Consider the following 9,645-nt stretch of genomic DNA (forward strand, 5'->3'; position numbering starts at 1 on the left):
CCAAAAGGATGGAAGCAACTGGAGGAATCTCCACATATTCTATCATCTCACATCTACTCTGATCTGCTTGTATTTATAAGCCTATGTTCAAGTTCATCTGAAAAATAGGGTCCAATATTAATATAATAGAAATTGTGTTTGGTTCCAAAGTAGTTTTTCAGCAAGGTGGGTCAGAATAGCACAAGAATTATAACTGAAGCCCTCAGCACAACTGCTTTGCTAGCAGTAGAAGCCCCTGCACCTACTCTGTGCTTTGTCCCACTGGTTCTGCTCCATCCTCCTAATCTCAGCAATCCCCCCCCCCATTCCTTCCCTAAACGAAGCATTATAAGCATTTCCAGGGCAGTGTATGGTGTATTTTTTTAAATATTTTTTTTAGTTGTAGTTGGACACAGTATCTTTATTTTATTTATTTTATGTGGTGCTGAGGATCGAACCCAGGGCCTCACGCATGGTAGGCAAGCGCTGTACTGCTGAGCCACAACCCCAGTCCTATATGGTGTATTTTTAACAATCCCGAGTGCAGCCTCCAGACAGCTAAGTTCTGGCCTGGGTACTGTACTGGTTATTCCCAGGTACTAATGGCCTTTTTTTCCTTGAATGTTTTAAGGGTTTATTTTAGGTATTTATGTATTTGTTTATTATTTTTGGCACTTGGTATTGAACCCAGAAGTGCTTAACTACTCAGCTACTTGCCCAGCCCCTTTTAATATTTTATGTAGAGACAGGGCCTTGCTGAGTTGCTCAGGGCCTTGCTAAATTGCTGAGGATGGATTTGATCTCACGATCTTCCTGCCTCAGCCTCTGAATGGCTGGGATTACAGGTGTGCACCACCGTGCCTGGCAGCATGTGACCTTTTTTATTGAGTGTTCTGGCTATAAAATTGTATTGATTTTAAATGATATGTCCTAAACTTGTTTTCCTCTTATGCCTTGTTATTGTTGTGTTTTAATTCGCTAGTGCTGCTTTTACGCAAACCAGTTGGCTTAAACAAAATGCAGAAATTTATTACTTCATGTTTCTGGAAGCCTGAAGTCCAAGATCAAATGTTGACAATGCTGTGTTTCCTTTTCAGGAGCTAGAGACATCAGTTCCAGGCTTCTCCCCGGGCTTCTAGGAATTCCTTGACTTGGGGCTGCATAACTCCAGTCTTCATATGGTGTTCTCCCTGTGTGCATGTCTCTCTCCATATTTCCCCCGTTTTTAAAAAAATATATTTTTTTAGTTGTTGATGGACCTTTATTTTGTTCATTTATTTTTATGTGGTGCTGAGGATTGAACCCATTGCCTCACACATGCTAGGCAAGTGCTCCACCACTGAGCCACAACCCCAGCCCCATATTTCCCTTTTTTATAAAGACACTAGTCATATTGGATTAGAGGCCCTGTCCTATTTCCTTATGACTTCATCTTAACTAATTACATCTGTAATCATTCTGTTTCCAAATAAGGTCACATTTATAGGTACCTAGGCTTAGGAGTTCAATATAAGTTTTGGGGAACACAATTCAACCACTAAAAGTAGGTGTAATTTTTCAGAATGTTCATGTTTTAGAACCACACACATATCATTGTAGTGCATAGCAGAGCCCTCTGCACCCTACTTCCCCTTCTGTTACTATGGATAAACCATCCCTGAAATCTTGTAGAGAAGAAAGATTCTCCCTTTCAACTTGTTTCTTTTGTGGATCTTCAATCTTTCTCCGCTGCATCTTAATCTTTAAAAAGTTTTCTCTTCTGAAATCTCCAGAGGCTGTCATCTTTATATATCTTCTTCCCTTCAGAGAAACTTCCTTGAAATTGTTATCTGTACTCACCATTCCTTTTTTCCCCATGTTTTTTATGTGATACTCCACAGAAACTGCTCCGGACAAGGTCTCCAGACCTGCACATTGTGAAGTCCAATGGTCAGTCTTCATCTTATTGTATCGATCAGCAGAATCTGACACTATCAATTGATTGCTCTTTTTTCTTTGACACTGGCTGCTTGATTCCTAAGTAGCCTGGTTTTCCTCCCACCTCCCTACCGGCTCCTCAGTTTTGTATGTGATTTCACTTATCTCCTTGACCTTTAAATTCTGGTGTTCCTTAAACGTACACCTTGGACCTCTTTCTCATGTATTTGGGGAGCTTGTCCAGTCTTGTGTCAATATTATTTCTGCATTGAGAATGCCCAGATTTTTATCTCTAGTATGGACATCTTGATTTCAGAATTTCAGATTCACATTTGACTGCCTGCTTGACATCTTCATCTGCAAAACTTAATATCTCAAATTTAGTTTGTTAAAAACTTCTGATTTTCCTTCCTTCTCTTCATCTTAAATCCCATCCAAGCTCTTACATGTTGTTCTTAGTCCATCAGCAAATTCTGACTCTAACTTTATAGCATATCCATAATTTGCCTCTTGTTACCTCCTCAGGCACCATTCTGGTCCAAGTCACTAACATCTCTAATTGGATCACTGCAACAGCCTTCCAATTTGGCTCTCTACTTCAACTCTTGCCCCCATTCAGTCCAGTATAATTATGATCAGATGTCACATGCACTCAAAACTTTTCCATGCCTTCCATCCTAGAGCAAAACCAGAGTCCTTACAATGTTCTGTAAAGAAAGCCTTGTACCCAATCTGGGCCTCCCATTTCTTCTACATGCATCTACATGAACCAGTCCCCTGCTGTCTTATTTACCCCCTGCGAGTCTTGCTCATTCTACTTCAACACACTTGTCTCGGCTGTTTCTGGAACATACCTCCTAACTACAGGACTTTTCTACTTATTCTCTTTCATGAAAGTGCTTCTCCAGGAACATACAGATATCTCTACATGGTGTGCTCCTCAACTCTGTTTGGTCTCTACATAAATATAATTTCACATATAAGCTTCGTATGTAAATTTGCAGTTATTACTTCTTTCCCCATATGAATGCATGCTAGTATATTTTCCTTGCTTTAATTCCCCCTTAGTACTTAGCTCTAGGGTATTTTTATACCATCATTTACCAGGGACACCCCTTTCTATTTTGAGTAGTGTCCCATCCCTATTGATAAGCGAAGTGGTTAACCTACTTAACCAAATCTGACATGCTATATATTTCATTGATCTTTTTTTTTATTGGTTGTTCACAACATTACAAAGCTCTTGACATATCATATTTCATACATTAGATTGAAGTGGGTTATGAACTCCCAATTTTACCCCAAATGCAGATTACAGAATCACGTCGGTTACACATCCACAATTTTACATAATGCCCTATTAGTAATTGTTGTATTCTGCTACCTTTCCTATCCCCTACTATCCCCCCTCCCCTTCCCTCACATCTTCTCTCTCTACCCCATCTACTGTAATTCGTTTCTCTCCTTGTTTATTTTCCCATTCCCCTCACAACCTCTTATATGTAATTTTGTATAGCAATGAGGGTCTCCCTTCATTTCCATGCAATTTCCCTTTTCTCTCCCTTTCCCTCCCATCACATGTCTCTGTTTAAAGTTAATCTTTTCTTCCTGCTCTTCCTCCCTACTCTGTTCATACTTGCTCTTATTATATCAAAGAAGACATTTGGTATTTGCTTTTTAGGGATTGGCTAGCTTCACTAAGCATAATCTGCTCTAGTGCCATCCATTTCCCTGCAAATTCCATGATTTTGTCATTTTTTATTGCTGCATAGTACTTCATTGTGTATAGATGCCACATTTTTTTTATCCATTCATCTATTGAAGGGCATCTGGGTTGGTTCCACAGTCTGGCTATTGTGAATTGTGCTGCTATGAACATCGATGTGGCAGTATCCCTGTAGCATGCTCTTTTAAGGTCTTCAGGGAATAGTCCGAGAAGGGCAATAGCAGGGTCAAATGGTGGTTCCATTCCCAGCTTTCCCAGGAATCTCCAAACTGCTTTCCAAATTGGCCGCACCAATTTGCAGTCCCACCAGCAATGAACAAGTGTACCCTTTTCTCCACATCCTCGCCAGCACTTGTTGTTGTTGGACTTCATAATGGCTGCCAATCTTACTGGAGTGAGATGGTATCTTAGGGTGGTTTTGATTTGCATTTCTCTGACTGCTAGAGATGGTGAGCATTTTTTCATGTACTTGTTGATTGATTGTATGTCCTCCTCTGAGAAGTGTCTGTTCAGGTCCTTGGCCCATTTGTTGATTGGGTTATTTGTTATCTTATTGTCTAATTTTTTGAGTTCTTTGTATACTCTGGATATTAGGGCTCTATCTGAAGTGTGAGGAGTAAAAATTTGTTCCCAGGATGTAGGCTCCCTATTTACCTCTCTTATTGTTTCTCTTGCTGAGAAAAAACTTTTTAGTTTAAGTAAGTCCCATTTGTTGATTCTTGTTATTAACTCTTGTGCTATGGGTGTCCTATTAAGGAATTTGGAGCCCGACCCCACAATATGTAGATCGGAGCCAACTTTTTCTTCTATCAGACTCAGAGTCTCTGATTTGATATCAAGCTCCTTGATCCATTTTGAGTTAACTTTTGTGCATGGCGAGAGAAAGGGATTCAGTTTCATTTTGTTGCATATGGATTTCCAGTTTTCTCAACACCATTTATTGAAGATGCTATCCTTCCTCCATTGCATGTTTTTAGCCCCTTTATCAAATATAAGATAGTTGTAACTTTGTGGATTAGTCTCTGTGTCCTCTATTCTATACCATTGGTCCACCCACCTGTTTTGGTACCAGTACCATGCTGTTTTTGTCACTATTGCTCTGTAATATAGTTTGAAATCTGGTATCGCTATACCGCCTGATTCACACTTCCTGCTTAGAATTGCTTTTGCTATTCTGGGTCTTTTATTTTTCCATATGAATTTCATGATTGCTTTATCTATTTCTACAAGAAATGCCGTTGGGATTTTGATTGGCAATGCATTAAACCTATAGAGAACTTTTGGTAATATCGCCATTTTGATAATGTTAGTTCTGCCTATCCATGAACAGGGTATATTTTTCCATCTTCTAAGATCTTCTTCTACCTCTCTTTCTTTAGGGTTCTGTAGTTTTCATTGTATAAATCTTTCACCTCTTTTGTTAGGTTGATTCCCAAGTATTTTATTTTTTTTGAGGATATTGTGAATGGAGTGTTTTTCCTTATTTCCGTTTCAGAAGTTTTGTTGCTGATATACAGAAATGCCTTTGATTTATGCGTGTTGATTTTATATCCTGCTACTTTGCTGAATTCATTTATTAGTTCTAGTAGTTTCTTTGTAGACCCTTTTGGGTCTTCTAGGTATAGAATCATGTCATCTGCAAATAGTGATAATTTAAGTTCTTCTTTTCCAATTTTTATGCCTTTAATTTCTTTTGTCTGTCTAATTGCTCTGGCTAGTATTTCAAGGACTAAATTAAATAGAAGTGGTGAGAGAGGGCATCCCTGTCTTGTTCCAGATCTTAGAGGGAATGCCTTCAACTTTTCTCCATTCAGAATGATGCTAGCCTGAGGCTTAGCATAGATAGCTTTTACAATGTCAAGGTAAGTTCCTGTTATCCCTAGTTTTTCTAATGTTTTGAACATAAAGGGATGCTGTACTTTGTCGAATGCTTTCTCTGCGTCTATCGAGATGATCATATGGTTCTTATCTTTAAGTCTATTGATGTGGTGAATAACATTTATTGATTTCCATATAATGAACCATCCTTGCATCCCAGGGATGAATCCTACTTGATCATGGTGCACAATTTTTTTGATGTGTTTTTGTATTCGATTCGCCAGAATTTTATTGAGGATTTTTGCATCTAGGTTCATTAGAGATATTGGTCTGTAGTTTTCTTTCTTTGAGGTGTCTATGTCTGGTTTTGGAATCAGGGTGATGTTGGCCTCATAGAATGAATTTGGAAGAGCTCCCTCTTTTTCTATTTCCTGAAATAGCTTGAAAAGTATTGGTATTAATTCTTCTTTAAAGGTTTTGTAAAACTCCGCTGTATACCCATCCGGTCCTGGGCTTTTCTTGGTTGGTAGTCTTTTGATTGCTTCTTCTATTTCATCCATTGATATTGGTCTGTTTAAATTGTGTGTATCCTCCTGACTCAGTCTGGGCAAATCATATGACTTAAGAAATTTATCGATGTCTTCACTATCCTCTATTTTATTGGAATATAGGTTTTCAAAATAATTTCTAATTGTCTTCTGTATTTCTGTAGCATCTGTTGTGATATTGCCTTTTTCATCCCGTATGTTAGTAATTTGAGTTCTCTCTCTGCTTCTCTTCGTTAGCATGACTAAAGGTCTGTCGATCTTATTTAGTTTTTCGCAGAACTAACTTTTAGTTTTGTTAATATTTTCAATAGTTTCTTTTGTTTCAATTTCATTGATTTCCGCTCTGATTTTAATTATTTCTTGCCTTCTGTTACATTTGCTGTTGTTTTGCTCTTCTTTTTCTAGGGCTTTGAGATGAAGTGTGAGCTCATTTATTTGTTGTTTTTTTCTTTTTTTGAGGAATGACCTCCAGGCGATGAATTTTCCTCTTAAAACTGCTTTCATTGTGTCCCATAGATTCCGATATGTTGTGTCTGTATTTTCATTTATCTCTAAGAATTTTTTGATTTCCTCCTTTATGTCTTCTGTAACCCATTGATCATTCAGTAACATATTGTTCATTTTCCATGTGATGTAGGATTTTTCCTTCCTTCTTTTATCATTGATTTCCAGTTTCATTCCATTATGATCAGATAAAATGCATGGTATTATTTCCACCCCTTTATATTTACTGAGGGTTGCCCTATGGCATAATATATGGTCTATTTTTGAGAAGGATCCATGTGCTGCTGAGAAAAAAGTATATCCATTTGATGATGGTTGATATATTCTATATATGTCAGTTAAGTCTAGGTTATTGATTGTGGTATTGAGTTCTATAGTTTCTTTATTCAACTTTTGTTTGGAGGATCTGTCCAATGGTGAGAGTGGTGTGTTGAAGTCACCCATAATTATTGTGTTGTGGTCTATTTGGTTCTTGAACTTGTGGAGAATTTGTTTTATGAATGTCGCAGCACCATTATTTGGTGCATAAATATTGATAATTGTTATGTCTTGTTGTTGAATGGTTCCTTTTAACAGTATATTATGTCCTTCCTTATCCCTTTTGATTAACTTAGTCTTGAAGTCGATTTCATTCGATATGAAGATACCACCCCTGCTTGCTTACGAGGACCGTGTGCGTGGTATATTTTTTCCCATCCTTTCACCTTCAGCCTGTGTATGTCTTTTCCAATCAGATGTGTCTCCTGGAGGCAGCATATTGTTGGATTTGTTTTTTTAATCCATGATACCAGCCTATGTCGCTTTATTGGAGAGTTTAAGCCATTAACATTCAGAGTTACTATTGATATATGGTTTGTACTTCCAGCCATGTTTGATTATTTATCCTTTTTTTAAAAAACTTTGCTTTGTTTCTCCATGATTATCTTTCCCCCCGCCCTCTGTCTTTACTGAGGCACTTCCCACTGATGGTTTTGTTTGTTGTTTTTCATTTCTTCCTCGTGTAGTGTTTTGCTCAAGAAGCTTTGCAATGCTGGTTTTCTGGCTGCAAATTCTTTTAACTTTTGTTTATCATGAAAGATTTTTATTTCGTTGTCATACCTGAAGCTTAATTTTGCTGGATACAGAATTCTTGGTTGGCATCCATTGTCTTTCAGTGTTTGAAATACATTGTTCCATGACCACCTTGCTTTCAGCGTCTGTGATGAAAAATCCGTTGTTAACCTTATTGGTTTACCCCTGAATGTAATCTGTCTCCTTTCTCTTGTAGCTTTTAATATTTTCTCTTTGTTCTGTATATTGGATATCTTCATAACAATGTGTCTTGGCGTTGGTCTACTCTGATTTTGTATGCTCGGTGTCCTGTATGCATCTTCAATTTGTATATCTGTTTCCTTTTTTATTTCTGGAAAGTTTTCTGTAATTATTTCATTCAGCAGGTTACTCATTCCCTTGGTTTGAATCTCTGTACCTTCTTCTATCCCGATGACTCGTAAGTTTGGTTTTTTTATGTTATCCCATAACTCTTGGATGTTTTTCTCGTGATTTTTTACCAGCCTTTCTGAGTTGGCTAGACTCTTTTCAAGATGATATATTTTGTCTTCTTTATCTGACGTTCTGGCTTCTACTTGCTCCACTCTGTTAGTGATACTCTCAATTGAGTTTTTAATTTGGTTTATCATTTCCTTCATTTCTAGAATTATTGTTTGATTATTTTTTATAATCTCTATCTCCTGATAAAGATGCTTAACTTCTTCTTTTATCTGTTTATGTAATGCATTCTCAATGTGTTCTTTCGCTGCTTGAATTTGCTATCTTGTATCCTCTTTAAGGTTCCATTCCATCTGTCTAAGGTGTTCCTTGAGTTCTTTATTTGACCATTTTTCTGATGACTCTAGGTCCTCCTGAATATTTAGGCTGTCCTGCATTGTTTGTACTCCTTTTCTCCCTTCCTTTTTCAAGCTGCTCATGTTACTTCTTGTTCTGTTTGACTGCTGATTTACTATTTACTCCTATAAATTTATTTGATGCTTGGGAGGAAAGGTATTAGAAGGGAAGAGAAGAAGTCACTAAAGAGAATGAGAGTAAGCAGGTAGAATTCAAGGAAGGGGGAATAATAAAATTGAAAAGAAATGAAAAGACAAAAGAAGAGAAAAAAATAGGAAATAAAAAAAAAATTTTTAAAAATAATAATAATACAAATAAGAATTAAAATTAGAAGAAAAAAATTTAAAAAACAACAAGAAAGAAAAATGAAAATGAAAGAAAAAACCCAAATCAAAAAAAAAGAAAAAAATAACTAATAAATGCAGTCTTAGAGTTTGATTAACTTCTCTTCCAGTAGGTGGCGCTGTGCCCACCAGGCCAAGTTTCTCCTGTCAATACGCGGGAACCAATCACTGTGCAGCAGCTCCTCCCAGACTGGGCGAGTCTCCAATCCTGAGTGCCTAGGGCCTCCTCTTGTGTCTAGTCACTTCCCACTTTTCCTCTAGCCAGGCCCCTCTCACGGGTGCCGCTCATCACAATACTGGCTACACCCCAGGTCTGCTGCTCCCGGGAGCCCTGTTTTCATGAATGACTGGGCACACTCTCCCTGTTTGCCATTCCCTCAGACCCTAAGTTTGTAGAGCTTGGGGCTGAGAATCCTCAGCGAATTTTACTTGCCCTCCGGTAGCCACGCCCGCGGTAGCTGGTGCAAGAGACCTCAGTTGTCAGCATTGGTGGGAGCGGTTAGCTGGGAGTTCCGCACCGTGGGTCCCGCGCCACATCTGATTCCCTCGGTCTGGCTATCGCGCTCACGGGAGAGCTGGGAGAGGCCCTTACGGGAGAGCTGGGAGGGGCCCTTAAGGTTTCCCCGATGTGTGGAGAGGGAAGGCTAGGGAATTACACACATGTCGCCACAGGTTTCAACGAAGTTATCTCCTCCGCCGCAGTCTGGTGACGTCAGTTCTCTGCCATGATGGTATCTCTTGCAAATGGCGACAATTCGCTTCCCTTTGTCAGGTGACCAATGCAATGGGTGGGTCCTTACTGTCTCTCCCAAGCCCCGTTTCAAACCTGTGGCCACTACCTATGAAAGCTCGGTTGGCATTTACCTCCGTAGGATGAGAAGGGCTGACCAGTTGTTTCAGCCGGATGGATTAGTGCTGAGTCACA

The sequence above is a fragment of the Spermophilus citellus genome (assembly GCF_964194105.1).
Source record: "Spermophilus citellus genome assembly, chromosome: X".
NCBI classification, from domain to species: Eukaryota; Metazoa; Chordata; class Mammalia; order Rodentia; family Sciuridae; genus Spermophilus; species Spermophilus citellus.